Source organism: Sus scrofa, chromosome 2, assembly GCF_000003025.6.
Source record: "Sus scrofa isolate TJ Tabasco breed Duroc chromosome 2, Sscrofa11.1, whole genome shotgun sequence".
Lineage (NCBI taxonomy): Eukaryota > Metazoa > Chordata > Mammalia > Artiodactyla > Suidae > Sus > Sus scrofa.
Window position 1 is genome coordinate 87,633,119 of NC_010444.4, and position 22,955 is coordinate 87,656,073.

The following is a 22,955-nucleotide window of genomic DNA, read 5'->3' on the forward strand; positions in this document are numbered from 1 at the left end:
AATGGATCGCGAATAAATATCCAATTTTACGTTACTCCTTCATCAGCCTATTAAACAAATCCTGATTTTGTTGATCACTCTATGCTACAGATGACCTCTTCAGAAAGAATAAACCAGAGTCCTGCAGTTAATAATGAAAATAATTTTGTTCAAATAGCAGAGACTCAAAAAGAGTGGAATGAACATGTGTTGACTGAATGAATAAAAGGCACAAAATGCTGGACGATTCCAAAGAAGACACTGGCTGCCTGGGAGGATCCACAGAGGCGGTGCTCATGGAGCTGGGCTCCAAAGGACAGGAGGATGTGACAGTAAAGCCAGAGCGACATAGATGGTCCTGGGATGGGGCGTGTCTGCCTTCTTGAAATTTTCTTCTCCCTGTGGTATCTTCCTCCCATTCAGTGTCTAAATGAGAACATGCGTGCGATGCATTTACCAGAGTGCCTGGCTCAGAGAAACTTCCATCAGTGTTATTATTTCTAGCTGATATTATTTTTCCGCCTCTTTTGCTTTCTCTTCTTTCTCTGTTCATCTCTTAAATGTTTTCCTTCCCCAAAGGTCCATGCTTAACATTTCCCTGGGTATTCTAGATTCCACAAGCTCATCGCTGACCCAGATGTTCTTCTGCCTGTCTGATCCCCTGTATCTCTAACTCAGGCCACCCGACCCAGGCACCAGGTAGCCGGAGCCCAGCCTCCTGGCCTCATTCACAAGTTGCCCTTCCAATCATGCTCCTGCACTTGGAGACAGGGAATTGGATAGCCACCTCTGATTTCTGGCCTTGACCATCAAAACAGGTTCTACTGCTTCAACTCGCCTCTCCCCTCTCCCCCATGGACAACACTTGAAGGACCCTCTCTGGCTCCACCACCCTTCAGCTGCCCCCATGATCCACTCTGCCTTTCTTCAGCCCAGGGGCCAGGATGAGGCTCAGGGTTGGGACACAGTTCATATGCTATATATCAGGCTGGTCCCCTCTGAAATCGCAAATGCATCACCAAGCCCTGAACTCCCAAGCTTGGTGCTTTTATCTCCACATCCTCCTATTGCAGATACAGTGGTAGAAACATCTGGACTCGGGAGGGAAAGGGGCGGAGGATGGAACCTTGGGGAGAATCAGTATTTGAAAGGCCAAGCAGAAAGGGAAGGAGCTTCCAACAGACTGAAGGAAGGGGGTTGGCCTCAAAGAATGCCGCAGAAGCCAGGGGAAATACTCCATGGAGAAAACAGCTCATGTCAAAGAGAGGGAAAGTATGAGAAAGCAAGAAAGGAGAGAACCAGATTTGGCAAACAGGCTGTCACTGATGGCTGCAGAGACAACCCTTTCACTGGGCTTAGAACATTTGAAGCCCTAAGACACATGGGCGAGGGGTCCAATGAACCTGTAATAATGAAGATAAGTTGTAAAAGAGTGTTTGCTCTAGTCAGTCCCCAGTGAACGTGATAGTGAATGATCATTTCTCATTCTGGCCTCACTGTTCCTGCGCCAACCATCATCTCCATTCCGATTCTGCCCCACAAGAGGCTCATCTAAGGCAGAACCAGGGCTAGCCATTGAATTCCCATTTTTCAGTCTGTCTCTCTCTAAATGCAAGGTTTTCAAGTAATTGGTAGAGTCTGTCAGCAAATAGCTATAAATAGGCGCTGTGTATATATATATAAAAAGGGAAACTAACCCAAAATATTCATCTTCAGCCTGTGATTAAGATGATGAGCATGAATGAGGCTGAGTCGTCTGTTCTCTGGCTCGGGATGAAAGAAGAAAGATTCCCCAGCCCCCAACATGGCATTTAGTGAAATCCCAACCGCAAAGCCTCATGGTCCAAGACCCTGCTGAAGGCCGTGGGCTTCCTGTGTTGCACGGGTCATGTCCCAGTGCACAGGAAAGACGTGTCTGGGCTCTGAGCACATTTTTGGAGAAGGATGAAATGATGCTAATTGAATCCTTAATTTGGAAAGCGGGCCCTGCCCATGGAATCAGCCCATATAATGGTTGTCAGGCGGGCCTGGCCCCTCTGGGCATCTTGTTATCCCGCCCTCCCGACCCCGGGAGCTCCAACTGGGGCAGCAGTGGCAACAATTACAGTGCAGAATCCTGAAGCCGGTTGGCACTCTGCCAAGGACAGCCCTCCACAGCATGGCCAGTCCATGGCCCAAACCCCAGCCTGTCGCACAAACCCTGTAATCACTGAAATGAGGGCTACTAGGTGCTGCCTGCCAAAGGCAAAAAAGCAAACATTTGAGACAACTCTTTCTAGACTATCCCAGTTCTTGGCAGCAGCCCAGCTGCAGCTAAGGATGTTTTATATTTTGAGACGCTCAGGTTCTCACAGGAACCAGGATTCAGATCACATTCTCTCCTTCCACGGAAAGCTGGGAAGGCATCCGAGAGAGTCAGCAAAGATGCTGTGTTTGCTCTCCAACTGAGTTAGAATGAAATGCTAAAGAGGTCCCAACCACTCTTCCGATCAACTTGGAACGGTTCAGCTCCAGAGAGCACCCGCCTGAAAGAGTCATGAATCCGCAGAGGCTGATTTGAATTGGCAGCTTGATTCAGGAGTCCACCGGACAGACACCCGGAGGTTCCTGAAGTCTCAGTCCTCTCCTGGAAAACCCCATGTCCACTGTCGCCCCCATCATCCTGAAAGTGCTTCCTGAAGAACGCTGGCTGGTAGGCCCCTGACACAGCTCCTGAAGCATGCCACAGAAAGGGCAGAGGACACTCTTTTCCTAAAAGTCAGGCTGCCTTTGGGAAGCTCAAAGCAGGTGGGAGGGGCTTAATGCTAAATGGCGCTCCCCACTTCTTCCTCTCCCTCTGATACTAGTGCCAGCCCGCTCGCCGTACAGGAGGATGTGTACAGCAAAGCCCCACTTCTGGGACCTGCCTATGGAAAACCAATTAAGACGGGGAGAAAAACAAGATAGTTCGAAATGTCCCATCTGACTCAAGAGTATTTAGAGGCAAGCAGATTTAGAGATGGAATGAATGGCGGGGCCAGCTATCCTATCAGAGGCTTCTCTACAATGGTTTAGGTGATCCAAACCCCACAGAGCCAGGGAGATTCTGCAAATAAGGTCATGTGGTCTGATGTGCTCTTCTGGTTCTTGCATAATTTTTCACGTGAAAAATCTTGATAACACTGAAAATCTAAAAGACAGACCTCCAGGGTAATACCTTTACTCCCTATGATGTCTTTCTTCCAGGTGGTGGGGGGAGAGAGGAAAGATTGTAAATAGGAAAATAGGACTATTTGCAATTGAACTCTTCATGACTCACCCAGAGTCAGCCTCCTACAGACAGAAGAAACAAAGTAGGAAGCTGCCTACAGACGGGTAGAGAATCGCTGGCAGGCACGGTCTCCCATCAAATATTTTGCCTGAGGGTCTTCCTTTGGGGCTGGAAAAAGCCCCAGAAAGAGCATCCTCCATTAACTGGCTCTGGCTTTACACATTTTTTATTTTTGTCTTTTTAGGGCTGCACCTGTGGCATATGAAAATTCCTAGGCTAGTGGTCAAATGAGAGCTGCGGTTGCTGGCCTACGCCACAGCCACAGCAACACAGGATCCGAGCCACAGCTTACAGCAACCCACTGAGAGAGGCCAGGGACTGAACCCACACCTCATGGATACGAGTCGGATTCATTACCGCTGAGCCACAACGAGAACTCCCTGGCTTTACAGTTTAGAAGTGATTATATATTCAAACAATAGCAACAATGACCACAACCACAAGAAATCAAAAAAGAGTGTTCTGGACATCTGCTACATTGAAAGCACCATGTGTTACATGAATAATAGAAAAGCGCTAAATTAATTACTTCTTTTTTTGAGGACATGCCAGGTATGTTTATATGTCAAGAAAAGTAGCTCTAGTCCAGAAGTTTAGAACGAACTGGAAGGATGTCAATAGAAGGCACTACTTGCCCAGTGCCAAGGGAGTGGTAAGATACAATGTTAATACTTAAACATTAATTAAGCACCTAGTCTTTGCAAACCACGAGGCATAGGGGTTTGGGCAGTGTTACAGGGCTGTAAAAGTCAGAAGGCTTATTTTCTAGTTGGTGGGGAGAGGAAGGCTTCCCAGAGAAGGTGACACTTGAGCATGAGCAGTGGCCCTGAACAACTGGGTAGGATTCGGAGTTGGGGATGGGCAGAAAGAGGCTGTCCCAGGCAGAGGGGACTAGTACGAGATGGGAATTCACTAATTCTGTTGGCTTCTGGAGGAGAGTTGGACATGCCAGCTGGCTGGAGGTGGGACTGAATAAGAACAGTTTGAAAAGGGTCGGTTGATGCAGTTCCCGGAAACTGTAGAAGATGGCCCTTTTGTTTAGTAGGTAACCGGAAGCCGGTAACATTATTGTGAGCAGGCGTGAAAGGCACATTTTGGAAAGATTCATCTCCCTGCTTGCCATGACCTGATTATTAAGCTTCCCAGATGACTTAGCCCTGTGAAAACACTGCAGCCAGGAATACCCATCATGGGGGTGGGGGTCCCGCACATGGCGACTCTGTAAATTAGCATTCTGCTGCAGAGCCAGAAGAACCCCCCATCAAAGGGCCTCACTGGGCAAGCACTGAGATAGCCCAGAAAGTCCATAAACAACAGAGCAGGAAAAAAAAGCACTCTGAGGTCTGGAACGGCATCGCTGAAAGAAAAGGCAGATACGGGGGCTGCAGGGGAGAGGTTGCATTTTCAGGGGGATGATGAATTAGGTTTAGACATATTGTGTGACATAAGCAATTGAACATGGAGCTTTAGACGTGACAGTGGATATACCGCAGGTGCTGGAGGAATAGAGCCTAAGCTCTGCACTGCGGCCCACAGGGCCTGTGTGATCTGCTCTGGTTCCTCCTGAGGAATGACAGTCCCACGTTTCCTGGCCTCCTTGTAGTTAGTTCTGTGCCAGCGGAATGCGGACAGAGTAGGAGCACAATGTCCAGGCAGGCCCGGGCCTAGAAAGTCCTCTGTGCACAATGTGCTGTGTAGACAGGTGTGCTGGCCTTGGCAGCTCATGAAAAATGGCAGAGCCAAAGATGAAAGGAGCTGTGGTCCCCGAAGCCCCACTGGGATGCGCTGTCTATTGCTCAGGAATACACCCGCCTTGGCCTCTATGCGAATGAGAAACGTCTGCATTGTCTGGATTATCACCAAGTTTAGGTTTGTGCCGGCAGCCAGCGTTCCTTAGCAAATCCATCCCTTCTCTCTTACCCATCCCCTCCGTATGCTCCAACCACACTGGTTTCTTTCAGTTCTTTGCACACACTAAGCTCTGTTGGAACAGCCCTTTCCTCTGCATCTGCTCCTCCCTCTCCCTAGAGTACATTTTTTTTTTCTTTTCTTTTTTGCTGCAGCCTCTGGAAGTTCCTGGGCCAACCTGCACCACAAAGCGACCCGAGCTGCTGCAGTGAGAACGCCTGATCCTTAAGCTGCTGCACCACAAGGGAACTTCAGTCCCTAGAGCACTTTCTACAACTCTTTGCCTGATGAACTCCGTTTCTGGGCATCAGATCAAACAGTACTTTCTCAGAGCGGCCTTTTTTGACCTCTGAAATGAAATTAGGTCAAGCCCTGTTAATCTTTTGTAATCCACATTATAGTCTGCAATTATCTATTTCTTTGTTCGTATGTCTCCCCCTAAAAGTATAAGATCCATAAAAGGCAGAGACCTATTCAGCAACATACTGTGCACTAGCACCGAGCATGGGGTACATATAAACATTACTGCATAAGTGAGTGAGCTGGAGCTCCCAGGGCTGGTTAGACTTGAGAGGGAGCTAAGTGGGGCCAGATGGAGACTTGGCAGCTGGCCAAGCACCCCTTTTGGGAAATTCACATGCGGGGGCAGCACCTGTATCTCAATTCAATCTCACACCCCCAAAAGAATCAGATTTAGAGAAAAGACACTAAAACAATCAAGGAGATAATTCCTATAGGATGAAGAATGGTAGAACTCCCAGGGGGCTTTAGAGGTCGTGTAACGTGAGCTCCCCTTTGCAGAGATGAGGACGTGGACGTTTAGCTCCCTGACCTAAACTGGTGGCCAAGGTGGGATGCTGGTTAGGCATCCAGCTCTGCACTAGGTCCTGCTGAAAACGTGTGCTCTCTTCTGTTGGCACTGATAGCTGAGAAGGAAACTGGCCAGGATGAACCTGCAGTCCTATTGCTCCTTCAGAGGGTACCTCATGAAGTTCTTGTGATGGATTTAGATGAACTCCTAAGATGTTAACTCCAGCATCTGTTCTCCTGGATGGTTAAAGAGAAGGAGGAGGGCTGTTTGTAAGGATGAGGAGGACACATCTACGTCCATATTTGGTTGTGTTTGCTCGCCTGAAAGTGAAACAAGTGCTTACGCGGATGAGATAAAGAGCTTGCCTCAGAGGAATAAAGAGCAGACACCCTGGGACCTGGAAAGTGGCATCTGCCTCTCCCCATGGGATTGCTCTGCTCTCACAGAGAGTGTTTCCGCTCGCATGTGGGAGCTGGGCTCCAGCCCCGAAACTGACAATTCACCATCATCTGGTTCCCTGCGCACAGGGGACACTTGTATTAATATGGTGAGACGGGCTTGTCAGTCCTCTGGTATCTATTGGAACACTTGAGAGAAAGTCGGCAGCTTACGGGGGCTTTTCCAAAAGAAATTGTCGCTGCTAAAAAGTGATTTCCACACACGTTTCTGCTTCCCTTGATCAGGAGCTAATTCCTGGGCTGTTGAAATGGCTGCCACTGGGCTTGGCACAGCAAAGCAGGTGCTGCTGTGAAGAATGCCAGAGGAGCAGAGGAAGCCCTAGATTTGCACTGTCCTGCCTGCTCCACTCTTGCAAAGCTTTCTTGGGGTCAGGTCATCCAAGTTCCCACAGAAAAGTGCTGGTCTCCTTGGCTGGAGGGCCTGCATCAGCCATCTGCTTCCCTGCTTATGGCTGCTTTCCTGTTTTATCCAGCCCCCGGCCTTTCCAGAGGTTCAAATGAGGCTGGAACGCCTCCTCTATGAAACCCAGTAATTTATTCATACTTCAACATGTATTTTTTGAGCATAGACACTATACCTGGTGCCATGTCAGGAAGTGGGTTATTCCATTCAGTGAGTATTTATTAAGCATCTACTAGGTACTGGGAACTGTGCTCCAGCGCCATCCTCTGCAGGTCAGGAGCTCTGGCTCTAGCAAAGGGCCTATTGCTTGTTTCAGGGGTCTGACCCTTGCACTTCAAGGCAGCCGGCAGAACCAGACAGGATGCCTGACAGTCCTGCTGAGTCAAGGGTATAAGCGGAGTGCCCAGATGGCCCTAAGTCTCTTTAGCCATTAATGTTTTGCGAATAGAAAGAAATGCTCCTTAGTTTCAAGGAGCTCACCTAAGATATATGCAGCGTTAGACTCCTGCCAAAAGAAACAGAAAGGCCAGGGGAAAGGTGCACTCTCAGGATTAGTCAGGGCTCACATAGATGCAATTCAAACTGTGAGCTGGAAAGAAAAAGAGAGTTTCACTCTGGCTTAGGTGGAAACTAGTTCATCTTCTAATTGCTTTGCCACCCGCTCCAAACCCACCTGCCATGGAGGTTAGAGGATCTGGTCAATGTAATCACATAAGCTTCCCTGATGAAAGGAGAGAGTAAGTCAGAGAGGAGAGGAAGGTGGGACGGCACCGGATTTTCTTGTGATGGAAGAAACGGAAGCCATGGAACAAATCTGACTTCATAAGCAGTGTGCAACAGCCACTGGGAGGCAAAGGGTGAGAGTTCAGAGGGATCAGAGGAAATCTCTTGACAACAGCCACTGATACTTAGATACTTAATACACTAAAATGAACAGCCAGAGGCAGACATGGAAGCTGTAATTAATAGATGCTTTCAGAGCAGATCCAGGAGAGGAGACAGAGTGGGTGGTTCTACTTTCACAGATGCTAATGGGTCCATGGGGACTGGCCCTTCTGTCCCCAAGGGGTGGGCTAGGGCTGTCTGCCTGTCCCCCACCTCCCGACTCACTTGCAAGGCTCCCAGCTCAAGGGCAGCAGTCCTCACAGCGGCGCACTTGTGGGGCATCAGGACAATGTGGCCAGGAGTTCCCTCTGTCCTCAAAGCTCAAGTCTCCTATAAAATCAAGGCCACCTGAGGACAAGGATTATATCTTCAAGTTCCTTTAAAATTAGTAGCTCAGGAAGGGCATCATAAATCTTTGTCTTTCCCGGCAATGTTCCTGGATCTCCTGGCCAGAGAGCACTGGTGGGGTCTGGGCATCGGCTTCCAGGGTTTTGCGAGAACAATGCACGGACACGTTTTCTTAGAAACAGGAAGTTCCTCAGTGATCTACTCAAAGCGACACACACAGGAGAGTGACTAAATTAACATTCAGATTTCAAAGGGACAGCTGAAAACACCAAAGCTTTTCCCTAGTGATTGCTGAATGGTGCAACAAGCATCAGACTGAATCCCACAGTCACATCGAGTTTACCTGTATACTGGGTCACCTCCTGCATGTGCCCCTTATCTGTGGTGAGAATCTGACACTTCAGCTACATGTCAGAGCAGAGTCAATTCAGCAAAGCCCACAGGCAGCTACTAATCCATTATTAGAATGTACACTTTAATCAGTGATTTTATACCAATTATGTAACGAAGATTTAAGAAGACTAGAAGAGAATGAAGTGATTAGGAAGAAAAGTGTCCTTCTGTTTCTTTCTTTCTTTCTTTCTTTTTTTTTTTTTTTTTTTTTTTTGCTTTTTAGGGCCGAACTGCAGCATATGGAGGTTCCCAGGCTAGGGGTCAAATTGGAGCTTTAGCTGCCAGCCTTTGCCAGAGCCACAGCAACGCAGGATCCAAGCCGAGTCTGTGACCTACACCACAGCTCACCAGATCTTTAACACACTGAGCAAGGCCAGGGATTGAACTCGCATCCTCATGGATACTAGCGGGATTCATTTCCTCTGTGCCACAGCGGGAACTCTCCCTTCTGTTTCTATTCATTCATTTTATTTATGTTTTAAATGGCCACACATATAGCATATGGAAGTTCCCAGGCCAGGGGTTATATTCATTTTATTTCTAATTATTTTCCTTCTAGCCATCTTCCACCAGGGAAGGAAGAGGTGAATGCAAACTTTCCCTCCATTTTCCATGGTCGTAAGAATTATTTCTGAGAAAGCAAAACTTTTTTCTCAGTGTGAGATTTTTCTGCTTCTTTCTGACCAGGACTAGAAAGGCAAGCAGGAAAGAGAGGGAATGAAGCATGTGAGGATAAATACATGTGCAACAGCCCTCTGTCCTCGGATCAGGAATATGGTGAGGTGAGCTGGCATGTCCACTTGAAGCCAATTTCCAAGTCTGGTTATCACCGCCTGAGCACCGCTGGCTCTGCGGCTCCAGCGTCCACACCCAGACGGGATGCTGGCGGCACTCACCAAAGCCTCAGCCCCACCAGGAGCACTTCAAGGAACAGTCCTTCACACTGTGAAAAGGACAGTACTGGAAAGGCATGAGGAGCCAGGACTTTAGTGATAAAGGAACAGCGCTGTCTCGTTCCAGCTGTGCAGTCCTGAGCAGATGACTTAACTCTTCCAAGGCTTACTTCCCTATAAAATAGGAATAATACCACTACCTAGCTTCCCGGAGATTCCAGGAGGGTGAAATGGGTCAATGAGTGCAAAGTGCTGAGCCAGAGCCTGGCACCAAATCGAGAGAACAAATGGTAGACTTCGTGGCGATGGTGGTGATTATTATACAATTTACTCTGGCCCCATCCTCCTCTCTCCACTACCCTACTGGGTAACTTAGGAAATTAAAGGAGATGACAACAACAACAGCACAGAGAGGAAATGAAAAGCAGTAACAGTGTCGTGGTGCCCCCACCCTCGCCCCCGCCGGCACACCTAATAATTTGATACCCAAAGGATGTCGTAAGGGTGCCCATAAGAAAGACCTTCGTGGAGCGTTTTCTGCATTCAGCACTCAGTGCCCGGTGCTGTCACAGAAAGAATCACACCTTTCATACCAACAGCTAACATGTATTGAGACAGTCCCTCCAGAACTCACAGGAAACCAAATACGGTGTCCGGATTGGCCCTTCTGGGCATGTTATGGTATCAATGCTTTCTAACTCCTTTATCTGTGCCAGTGGATTTTTCCAAATGCGTGTGTGGGTTGCTGCAGTACCATCATTCTGCAGCCTTGTGTTCCATTTCCCAGGGAGCCCTTCCTCCTCACCCTGCTCTTTGCAAACAGCCCTGAGCACAGCCCGTTAGGTTTACCCAGATGCCTTCCAGCCTGTTGGGGCTGCCTCATTATTCTCGACTTTCTGCTTCTCCCAGATAGTGACTTAGTCATCCACTCTCTTCATTCTCACCCGCAGCCCTTACAGTATCTGGAATGTGATCATATGGCTTTAGGAGCTTCCTCCAAGTCACACCACTAGAAAATGGAACACAGAAAACTAGGCAAGATGTTAACTCAGAGAGGTGGTCTCCCCCCAGATTCGTACGTTTTACCTCGTTGCATTTAAGACTCCACCAACTGCCATGCGTACACCTCTCCTCCCCGTCACCCTCAACAAGCTGTTCTGAGCTCTTTTGCAACCATGTCTGTGGGCTGCACAGGTGGAGCTGGGGAGTGGATGAGAACCACTGAGTGAGCACAGAACATTCAACCGTGGAGTCTGTGTGTGTGTGTGTGTGTGTGTGCATGCAAGAGGGGTGTCTTAGAAACAAGAAGGTGGTAGAAATGAGGCCAGTGAAAATCTACTCTGGAAAACATTACGCTAATGGACTTCAGAGCATCCAGTCTGTGGAGAGAGAGAAAATGGAAACATTCACGAGATGAAGTAAGTCAGGGCTGAGTCTACGTTCCCCACAGTCTGTTCTGAAGGGGCTGGTGGTCCCAGGCTCTATTTGGTAACACATCCTCATTGGCTGGCTTCCAAGCAGAGTTAGCCCCATGAAACCGTCTTTCTTTTAAAAGCTACTCATTCTAGCGCCCCTGGGATACAGGCACAGCGAAGGGACATGTTTATCTCCTAGAACCTGTCATCAAGGCTGTGACTCCTCCTTGGGGAGAGGTAAGTGCTTTGTCCCAGGAGGCGCTCACGGTAGAGACCTGCTGTCCAGGACTCGGGGTTCTCCCCGCCTGACCAGTGGGAAGAGGTGCGCCTTCTTTACAAAGGCTTTAAACGTATCTGAGAACCCAGAAGGGAGGTCTTTTAAGAAGTGCTGAAAGGGTGAAGAAACCAATAATTTGGGTCCTCTTCCCTAACTAGGAGATCCTCAGAGGTGGCCTAAGGGAGGAAACAGTCATAATAAAGCAAATCCAAGAATCAAGAGGATGAGAACAAAATAACCTCATCTCCACCTTTTTCCTCCATACTTAAAAAGATATCTTTTTTTTTTTTTTTTTTTTTGTCTTTTTAGGGCCACACTGGTGGCATATGGAGGTTCCCAGGCTAGGGGTCCAATCAGAGCTACAGCTGCCAGCCTACACCACAGTCACAGCAACATCAGATCCAAATTGCATCTGCGACCTACACCACAGCTCACGGCAATGCCGGATCCTTAACCCACTGAGGGAGGCCAGGGATTGAACCTACAACCTCATGGATCCGAGTCGGATTCATTGCTGCTGCAACACAAAGGGAACTCCTTAAAAAGATAGCTTAATATGAAAAATTTCACACAGACACAAGAGTAGACTGAACAGCATGACAAGCATGAAGGCGACCAGCACCCAACACCAACAATTACCTAGATGCGGCCAATTTTCTCCCCCTTTTCTTAGTTCCCCACTTCTCCCCACGTTGCGTCAAAGCAAATCCCAGCCATCATCACATTCTCCTATAAATATTTCAGTATCTGTCTCTAAAAGACAAGAATTTTCATAATCACTCAACTATACTTTAATAAAAAAAACCCAATCACGATACTATTATATTTGCAGTGATTTAATGGGCAAAGATAAGCAATATTTCCCAGGACATTAACAATAACAGCCTAATAGTTTCACGTACCCAGGGCTGTGGTCTGAATGTTTAAGTCCTTCCCAAAATCGTATGTTGAGATCCTACCCCCAAAGAGGACAGTGTTAGGAGCTGGGGCTTTGGGAGCTGATTGAGTCATGAGGGTGTAGCTCTCACGGGTGGGATCAGAGCTCTCAGAAAAGAGGCTCTGGAGAAACATCTTCCCCTTCCACCTCGGAGGACACAGGGAAAAGGCACCAGTTATGAATCGGGCAGGTGGCCCTCACCAAGCTTGGGACCCTGCTAGGACCTTGACCTTGGGCTTCCCAGAACCTGGAACTGAGAGAAATACATTTCTGTTGTTGATAAGCCACTCAGGCTGTGGTACTTGGTTACCGCAGCCAGATGGAAGACCACCAGTTAGTACTCAAGTGTCTGGCTCTATTTTTTTTTTTTTTTTGTCTTTTTAGGGCTGCACTGGCGGCATATGGAGGTTCCCAGGCTAGGGGTCAAATCAGAGCTGTAGTCACCGGCTTATGCCAGAGCCACAGCAACACTGGATCCGAGCTGAATCTTCGACCTACACCACAGCTCATGGCAACACTGGATCCTTAACCCACTGAGAGAGGCCAGGGAGTGAACTCACATCCTCATGGATGCTAGTCGGGTTCGTTAACCACTGAGCCACGACGGCAACTCCTCCACATGGTTTTAAGACACTTTTCTGACCAGGCCTGTGTTCCCTCCAGGGTGGCTGGGAGGACACAGGTCCTAGTGCACGAAGCTGGCTCAAGACAGCCTGGCGCTCGCAGAGCACATCCTGTACTGGGTGGAGAGAGATTCGTTTCGTGTTGCATTTACACCTCTCGGCACAGAGAAGCACTCCCATGAAAGCATTTCCCTGATTTCCGGAGCCACAGGCAGCTTCAGAAAGCCAAATACTTTGGAAGGCCACCAGGGACCAATCTTACTTGGCCTTTAGGACAGCTCAGTGCTCAGAATTGACTGACACCTCCGCCCTGTTTGCAGTGTCGCTGGAGGGAACCCGGATACCGCGCCCGCCCCCTCCCGGCCCCCACCCTCTCTGCTGGAGCCAACAATCTCCTGGCTGACGCTTCTGCTGGATGGAGTGGGGAGGGGCAGCATATACAATGGCATCTATATCAGCTCTTCCACTTGCTTTGCTTTTTTTTTTTGGCTGCCCCATGGCGTTATGCAGCTCTGAGGCCAAGTCACAGTTGGCACCCAAGCTGCAGCTGTGGCAATGCCACGTCCTTAACCCACTGTACGGGGCTGGGGATCGAACCTGCATCTCAGCGCTCCCAAGACACTGCCAGTCCCATTGTGCCATAGTGGGAACTCCCACGTGCCCTGCTTTTGTCTTCCTTAACTAGTCAGAGCTAAAATGTTAAGGAGGGCTAAAGGCTTCCATCTTAGCCAACAGATCGGCAAAACAGACACCTGTACATTACACACTATGTTCCACGTAATGATAGAGGAATGAATGGACAGACATTTAGGTCCCTGTCTTCAAGAGGTTTGGAGTCTAACAAAAAATGTGCATGAATAAGCCTCCCACCTTGGGCTAGGGGCGCACATAAAGCTGAGGGGCCACCGGGGGGAGGAGCAACTAGGACTTAATTCTGCCAGGAAAGGAGGTGGTGGTGGTGCTGACTGGGCGCTCCTTATGGAGGCAGGTTATGTTCGAGCAGGACCTCAAAGGATGAGCCAGATTTTACCAGACAGGAGAAGGCAAGAAAGGACAGTCACGGCAGCGTGAGGAAAAGTACAGAGGTAAGAAAGCATGTGGCATATTTGGGGGGATGGGAAAAACATGGCACTGCTGAGTGGGAGAGCCAGGGGCAGGGAAGGTCAGGAAATGGGTCTGGACCATGTGGCTGGGCCCTTGCAGTGTGGACGTGAGCCCAGCTCTATGCTGGAGCAGCCCTGGGGACTCACTGAGGGGTGTTAATCAGGCAAGCAACCCTTATGGAGAGGACTTTGAGCCCACCTCCAGCCAGCGGGAGAAGCCTCTGGTGACAGACCTTTTGGCCCGTGTTGCAGGTGACCCTCTTCTATGTCTACACAGAGGGCCAGTCCCAGGAGGAGCTGGGACAAGCAAGGAACCAACAAGGACACAGATGATTCTGGAGCACATCTGGGGAGGAAGGTGGGGGCCGTCAGGTCTGGCTCAGCTCCAGAGTCGGCAGCACTGCTTGCCCTTCAGCCGGAGCTGGGTGATCCATGCTGCGGTCTGGCTGAGGTGGGCCAAAGCCCCAGGCACTGGGCAGGCACAGCCCTGCAGCTGGTTGTTCCAAGGTATCCAGCCACATCTTGGCAACCTGCCCATGAGCCCCATCCCACTGATGTTCTTATGCTCTAGGCCCACCCTTCTGGCCCTGTGATTCGGGGACCTTGGTCTCTGAGGGAAATGGGTAGCAGAAGGTGTAGACTGGGCCTGCCCCCTCCCTCCTCTGTGAAACCTCAGTCTGGTGACTCAGTGAGGTGAGCTTTCCACTGGACCCCTGCATCAGCCAGGAGGAGGCTCATCCACTGTCCCGGAAGAAAAGGTGCTGCTGGAGTTCCCACTGTGGCTCTGGAGGTTAAGAAATTGACATAGCGTCCGTGAAAATATGGGTTCGGACCCTGGCCTGGCTCAGTGGGTTAAGGATTTGGCACTGCCATGAGCTGTGGTATAGGTTTCAGAGCCGGCTCGGATCCCGGGTTGCTGTGGCTGTGGTGTAGGCCAGCAGCTACAGCTCCAATTTGACCCCTGGCCCCAGAACTTCCATATGCCATGGTTACAGCTATAGAGAGAAAAAGAAAAGAAGTGTAAAGAAAAGAAAAGAAAAGGTGCTGCTGCCGTGCTTACCCTTAGCAAATAGGCTCCCCTCATCTCTATTCACTTCTCCAACCTCCTGTCACCCCCATGCATCACTGCCCCCCTCGCATCTCTCTATCGAGCAGAATGTTAATCCATCTGTCCTTCAAGTGCTCAGAGCAGGACAGTCAGTGTTCTTTCAGAGACAAACAAAGACAGAGCCTGCTACGCAGGGATTCAGGACTGGAGGGGAAGTAGGAGTGGAAGTCATCCAATTTGGTCCCAAACCAGTTCTCTGATTCCCAGAATTTCTAGTACCATTGGTGCAAGTATTCCAGGGAGAACTCAGTGGTGAAAGACAGGTAGGAAGAGCACAGGGAAAAACCCTCTTTGCTTTGAACTGAAAAATGAGGTTGGTGTCTGTGAGTTATTTGTTCTTCACGTGCTTGGAAAGGGATTGTCTAGAGACTTTGAAAACCTGCAATCCATTTCAGAAAGCTGACCAGATCTCTGCGGACAGTCAGTATGGTGGGTGGGGGGTGGGGGTGGGGGATAGGTTTTGTCTATTTCTGCCCTGCAAGTTCACCTACCGAGGAACACACGCTGCCCTTCCAATTCTAGACACTAACAGAGCAGTACCTCCAATCACGAACCTGTAATTAGCATGGAACGGCCTTGGAACGTGTATTTAGGACACATTTTCAGAAAACACAAGAGCTTCCTTTTGCAAACAGTGAGCGCCACCAGGGGCCACGTCGGTAAAGCATCTTTAGCTGGGATCGGGATCGGCACTGGCACTCAGCCTTCCTGTGCTTTGAGAGTTTCAGGAGCTTTCAACCATCAAACACTCCCCTGTTGGGCTGTATCAGAAAACAATTGTGGCTGGATTTCTCTCAAGCTCTCACAGACTTTGAATCTTTGACCTTATGTATTGTTAACATAAGCTTCTTGCCATGCGGGAGGCTTTATACCGTAACACTTTGCGATACCTGAAAAACTAGGTAAATGTCTTTGGAAGATTCAGATCCTGAAAGGTTTGCTTAAATGGAAGGTTTGGAACCAAATGCCTGGAGCTGTGGGTGTGAGAAGCTGTCCCTTTTTGTAAGCAGGACAGTTGACAGCCATGCATCCCCCTTGTTATTTTAGGTTTCATCTGTTATTTTAAGTTTCAACTAGATGGCGTGTTTTCTGAGGCTGGCATCCATATATCATCTCTGCCTTGCCCATATCTGCTCACAGAGTAAAGCAATGGGTGTTCAGTCTTATCTGTTGATTTAATAATAGAGGGTCCATGGTGAGAGGCTAAACTTTCGGCGGGCGGCTTTTCTTTTGGTTAGTGGGTTTCTATTCTGGGTCATGAAACTGCTTCCCTTATTCCCTCCTTGGAACCTAAGTTTTATCGAGAAGACGGCATCAGACTAGCAATACAAACAACTGGGACCTTGAGATTCATCCTAAGAGGCCACGAAAGAGTTAATTCAGTTCTTATAGGAGGATTATGAGGTAAGCCTGTAAGAATTACACACAATGAATTTATAACACAATAAGATTTTTTTTTTTTTTTTGAGGACAAAAGTAGTGACTGGGGACGTTTCAGATGAAGAAATAACTATGTTAACCTCACTGCTTTTTAAACATTTGCATCTGTGAATTGCAGAGGCTCAACATAAAGCAGATTGCCTATATCCACTGAAAGTCATTCTGGCATGAGAAATTTCTCTTGCATAAAGCAAAACAGATGTGTGAGAGGGAAAAGCGAACTCTCTTATGGGTGTATCAACATTCAGAATTATATAGGTATCTCAGGAACTGCATATTGTGTGAAGCAATGAATATAGAATCTTGACCATGACATGTACCTAAAAACGCAATATAAAAAGCAGAAACTTAATAGCTGGAAAATAGTAATTATTAATGCAGATTAAAAACCTAATAATATTTGCATTTCATCCACATTTTTTTTTTTTAAACTGGAAGGATATCAGCCAAGCTAAACCTCCATCAGAGATTGTATACTGAGAATTTTTGGCCAAGTGCTGCCTGGAAGATGTGAATTCAGATCCATTTAACTGTTCACATGATTAAAAAAATCATCACTGGAGTTCCCATTGTGGCTCAGATGAAACGAATCTGACCAGTATCCATGAGGATGTAGGTCTGATCTCTAGCCTTGCTCAGTGGGTTAAGGATCCAGCGCTGCCGTGAGCTGTAGTATAGGTCACAGACTCGGCTGGGATCTGGCGTTGCTGTGGCTGGGGCGTAGGTCAGCAGCTACAGCTCTGACTCGACCCCTAGCCTGGGAACCTCCATATGCTGCGAGTGTGGCTCTGAAAATAAAAGAAAAAAGAAAAAAAAAAAAAGAAAAAGTGCCACATCCTTGCGAGCGGGAAAGAGCGTTATTGCCTATGTGCTTGCATATTGGGATTGACAAGCAAATCAATTTGGAAATAGGAAAGGTTCAGAGGCTGTGCTCCTTGAGTTACGGGTCGGAATTTATGGAGTAGCATACAGGTAAGTGCTTTGCTGTCTGCTAGGTCCTGGGAAGGGCACAAAAGAAGCATAAACAAGAGCACAGGCCCTGAGCCAGGAAGGAAAGTTTAGTGTCCTGGGGGGCAACTCCCTGGCCTAAGAGAAAAGTAGTTACAGTGAGAAGAGAGAGAGGACCAAGTCCTCAATGAACAACCAGCATGAAACTAGGCTGTGAAAGTCATTCAAGAAAACTCAAATATGAGCTACGCCTTAAAAAAAAAAAAATATATATATATATATATATGTATGTGTATGTACACACATATACACATACATATATGTAAAAGATTGGGAATAAAACAGTCAAGATCAATTTGCTAGAAATTAATGCTAATATGTTTAAAATAACCCCCAATATTTGATATGGTCACATTACAGAAACACAGTCACAGAAACAGTTTTCTCAAACACACGGACACAGATAACACACACACACGATATAGCATTAGGTGCAGCTCAGAAGTGTCCTGGACACATATGAATATAATAATAATTTATGATGGTGATAAAAAAAAGCTGAGTTCCCATTGTGGCGCAGTGGAAACGAATCCGACTAGGAACCATGAGGTTGCGGGTTTGATCCCTGGCCTCGCTCAGTAGGTTAAGGATCTGGCATTGCTGTGAGCTACAGTGTAGGTCTCAGATACAGCCTGGATCCTCCGTTACTGTGGCTGTGGCCTGGGCCAGCAGTTGTAGCTCCAGTTCGACCCCCTAGCCTAGGAACCTCCATATGCCCCGGGTGCAGCCCTAAAAAAAAGCAAAAAAAAAAAAAAAAAAAGTTTAGAAATTACGAGTGTATGTGGAAAGAATCGATCAATATACCTCTGCTAATAGTTTTCCTACCCATGCAGTTATACCCTTTAAACTTTAGATGCAGTCTCTAATTGAAGCTATGTGACATTGATTTATCACTTAAAAAACCCACAGCAGTGATTTATCCTCTAAATAACAAAGTCATGAAGTTCTACACCAATATCTACTTTTCTCATTTTGTATTTATTATGAGTGTCAGCAAAAGAGAGGGCTCTCTTTGTTTTCTTCTGATTTTACTACATAGATTTTCCAAAATTGTGTTCTGATATTCAAAGTTGCTTGAGTGAGAAAGAATTATAAAACACAAGTATCAAACACTTTCCAATGAGAACACTTGGAATAGTAACCCATTTAAAAAGAAAGAACTCCAAATATGAGGCATATGATTAAACAAAGAATCCACATTGCAAAAAGGTTGCTAAGACTGTCTTCACTTTTAATTTTGGTACCACTTCCTTTATTTCACTGATTGGCAGTATACTTTGAGGTATCTGTAGGCCTGCTGCTTCTGAAGGAAAATATACAAAACAAAAAAGGACATTGCAAAAAAAAAAAATGCACTGTTAACAAAAGGCTCTGGCATCTGAATTCAATAATCAGATGCCATTTGGAGTCTATATAGTTTTCCAACAATGGAGACGCTTAAACAAATCAGGCTGAAATTATACATAACTCATGCATATATTTAAATACTGATTAATCTCTCCTTACATGGACATGTGCAATCTCTTATAAAAGGAATCTTAAAAGCAATCTAATAAGGAAGAAGAACGAGGTTGTGGTTCAAGAGGAATTACCAATGATGCAATGAGGAGATATGAATTCAGTATCCCCTAAGTTGCTTTGAGCCACCGCATGAGATCTCAGTGCCTTTGTTCATCTGTTTTCCCCATTGAAAAGCCCTCTTCCCTCTTTAAAAAAAAATACTTACTTAAAAATATACCACACATGGCATACAGAAGCTCCCATGCCAGGGAATCAAACTTGTGCCACAGTTGTGACAATGCCAGACCTTTAACCTGCTGAGCCACCAGGGAGCTCCTAATTTTTATTTTTTAAATTTTATTGAAGTATAGTTGACTTACAATATTGTGTTAGTTTCCGCTATACAGCAAAATGACTCAGTTATACATATATTCTCTTTTCATATTCTTTTCTGTTATGGTTGATCATGTCCCTTCCACCCTCTTTCATAAGCCCAGCTGAAACCCAATCTCTTTTCTGAAATCTTCTGAGAACTCTATTTAGGAATATTCTTTTCCTCCCCACATAATATCTCACCTATATCTACTCCCTCTATTACTCATAGAGCTCTTCAGATTCTGCTGTTGTGTATTATTGATCCTGAAATGTGTCTACATTTTATTTCCCTGACTTATTCCATGTTCTGAGGACAAGGAACTCTGGGTTATACTCTGCATCCCTATAGCAACCTCTCTCACTGTGTCATCCTTATACCATTAGAACTGCCTGGGCATTTGACCAAACTATGGCTTCAGAGATCATGCAGCTGTACAGAAGGAGGGCCCAGGAAGCTGCATTTTTAACATGCCACCAGGTGATTTTTATGCACTCTAAAGACTGAAGAGCACTACATAAAAGGACTATATCCAAGAACTAGGTGAGTGCCATGAACATAACCACATAGTATTTGTTGAATATACAAAGACACTTAAAAAACCCCCGCACTAAACCAAACCAAGACAACAAAAAAAACTATGTGTAACATTAAAGGTATGAGGCTTATGTAATTTTATGTCTGTAAGCTTAACTGGAGTTCCCGTCGTGGTGCAGTGGTTAACGAATCCGACTAGGAACCATGAAGTTGCAGGTTCGATCCCTGCCCTTGCTCAGTGGGTTAACGATCCGGCGTTGCCATGAGCTGTGATGTAGGTCGCAGACGCGGCTTAGATCCCGCATTGCTGTGGCTCTGGCATAGGCTGGCAGCTACGGCTCCGATTAGACCCCTAGCCTGGGAAACTCCATATGCCGCGGGAGCAGCCCAAGAAATGGCAAAAAGACTGAAAAAAAAAAAAAAAAAAAAGCTTAACTGCAACGCAATTATCTTCTCATGAAGTTGACTGAAAATGAAGTGATTATTTTATTTATTTTATTATTATCATTATTATGATTATTATTATTTGCCTTTTCTAGGGCCACACCCGCAGCATATGGAGGTTCCCAGGCTAGGGGTCTAATCAGAGCCATTGCTGCCGGCCTACACCACAGCCATAGCAACGGTGGATCCTTAACCCACTGAGTGAGGCCAGGGATGGAACCTGCAACCTCATGGTTCTTAGTCAGATTTGTTAACCACTGAGCCACGACGGGAACTCTGATATTTTATTTATTTATTTATTTATTTATTTATTTATTGCTTTTTAGGGCCACACCCATGGCATATGAAGGTTCCCAGGCTAGGGGTCCAATTGGAGCTACAGCTCCTCCTAATTGGAGGTCAAATGGGCCTCTCCTTTTCCCAAGAATTTTTTCTTTGGCTTTCCTTCTTGTCTCCATTGTTTCTTTCCTGCTTGTTGTCTAAGGGATTGATTACTTTTCACCCATTTCTCTGTGACTCACAAGTCCAAGATAAAGAGAGAGCAGATGCAAAGCACAGGGCCCACGAGTTTACAGAGTACCTGATTCAGATTAGAACAAGACACCGTTTCTGTGCCAGGAAAAATAACTTGGCAAATGGAGGACAGGCTGTGCGTTGGTGCAGTTAGCAACCTATGAAACTGTCCATGGCAGCCTGTCAAAAAAGGGGGAGGAAAGTATCTGAACCTACTATCCTTGCTCCCACATTTTCCTGAGATAGCTTTTCCAGATCACTGTTTTTGTCTGACTTGACTTTGTTGTTTTATTTCAAAATTATTTTTATTATAGTTGATTTACAATGTTCCATCAATTTCTGCTGTACAGCAAAGTGACCCAGTTATACATATATATACATTCTTTTTCTCAATTATCCTCCATCATGTTCTATCACAAGTGATTAGATGGAGTTCCCATGACCTTTATTCTTTTTGTTTTTCCAGGTCCCGATGCGATTGGGTAATAAGAAACTTCCAAACATTATGCATTTGAATGCTCAGAAGAAAGCTGCAAGTGACGTGTTATTGTGAAACTCATGTGAAGGACTTCCTTTTTCTTTCCATAGAGGAATGAACAAAGGGAAAAGGCTTTATGAGGTGGGGAAAGGTAAAATAAAGAACTCTGGACCTAGAAGAAGACTAAGGAATTCTCATCTCATTCTCATTCTCATCTCATCTCTGGAGATGTTTTGAAATAATACAAGGAATGATCCACCTTTGGTAGCTGATGGTTGATCTGAGCAAGGCGGCCTCCTGAAACCCCTTCTTGGCCATGAAGGCGCTTCCCCTACGTCTGCTGGAGCCCCTGAGGCCTTGGGGACCCTTTTAGAACCACAACTTTGGCTCTAAAGCTCTCACTTCTTAGGTTCTGAGTTATCTCCTTTAGTAGAAAGCTGGTGGTGGCTACAATAGCAATAGGCACTCAGGCAGGTCTGTAAAATATATAAAAGTATTTTCCTGGAGTTCCCATTGTGGCTCAGTGGTAACGAATCTGACTAGCATCCCCGAAGATACAGGTTCAATCCCTGGCCTCGCTCAGTCACTAAGGATCTGGCATTGCTGTGAGCTGCAGTGTAGGTTGCAGACATGGCTTGGATCCCGCATGGCTGTGGCTGTCGTGTAGGCCAGCAGCTGCAGCTCTGATTCGACCCCTAGTCTGGGAACTTCCATATGCCATGGGTGCGGCCCTAAAAAGACCAAAAAAAAAAAAAAAAAGTGTGGTCATTGGTTACACAGCAACAGGAAGTGAACCCAGCCGCCCTCTGGGAGGGTTTGGGGGCAAGCGCTCCACATGCCTCTTGATTCTGGTTCACTCATGTCTCTGCCTGGAGAGATAAAGTATGGGCACGGGTAGGCCAAAAAACAAATGGCAGCCCTGGTTCTTCTTCTTCTTGTTCTTATTCACCGACCCATTCAACCAGCTGCCTCAATTCTCTCCCCTCAGCGCTGCCCTCCCCAGTACCATGCATCTGTCAGATCTTCCTTTTGGCCCTCGGTCTAGCCGGCCTTGTGCTTCTTCAGTACGAGGCTCTATGCTCTGGCTCTGTCCTTGAAGCACTCAGGACCCCACTTGGCTTAAGCAATTAGAAATACAAATACAGATCTGGCATGATCAGTGGGAGCAACCTTGAGAATTAGATAATGTGACTTGCAGAAAATGAACTTGAACAGAAACAAGTTGAAGTAAGATCCCTGACCGACAGCCAGGGCTGCTCAGACTTGAGCATTTGGGATGAAGACAGCCACCATTCTGGGGGCTTTTACTGGGACTAGAGATAAATATCAGGAATAAAACCCCCCCAGGTTCGGGGCTTTACCCAAACTAGGTGGCACTCAACAGAATAGCACTCCAGAATCTAGTTTTCTTGACACTTCAAAATCCTACTTCTCTTGTGTTTAACTTGAAAAAGAAATCCATCAAACAAAGCTGCTTGTATTTCTAAGAGAGAGGGAAATGATTTTCAAGTGCCCTGCTTGATTCCCTGTCATAACTAATCCCCTATTTCTCCTTAAGCAACTTGGCTCAATCCTCTTTTTAGGGCTAATTATGTTCTGCCTTGCATTCTAAGTGACTGTTTGTAAATGCCCCACGCCCACAGCTCAGGGACAAGGGCATGTCCCCTTTATCTCTGTAGCCCCCAGGGCCCGCCCAGGGAACATTTAGCCTTTTAAGGAGTCCACTCCGAGCACTGAACTGGATTTATAGTGCAACTTTGCTCTGCTGTCATCTTTCAGGTAGGGGCTTAAGGTTCCTTGATCCAGGGAAA

The 22,955-nt window shown here is 46.8% G+C and overlaps 1 protein-coding gene across 2 annotated transcripts in view; it reads right to left on the reverse strand.

Moving 5' to 3' along the window:
• The window catches only part of ARSB (arylsulfatase B), a 164,616-nt gene that overhangs the window by 18,181 nt on the left and 123,480 nt on the right, over nucleotides 1-22,955 (reverse strand). The gene's annotated exons all lie outside the window — the stretch shown is intronic.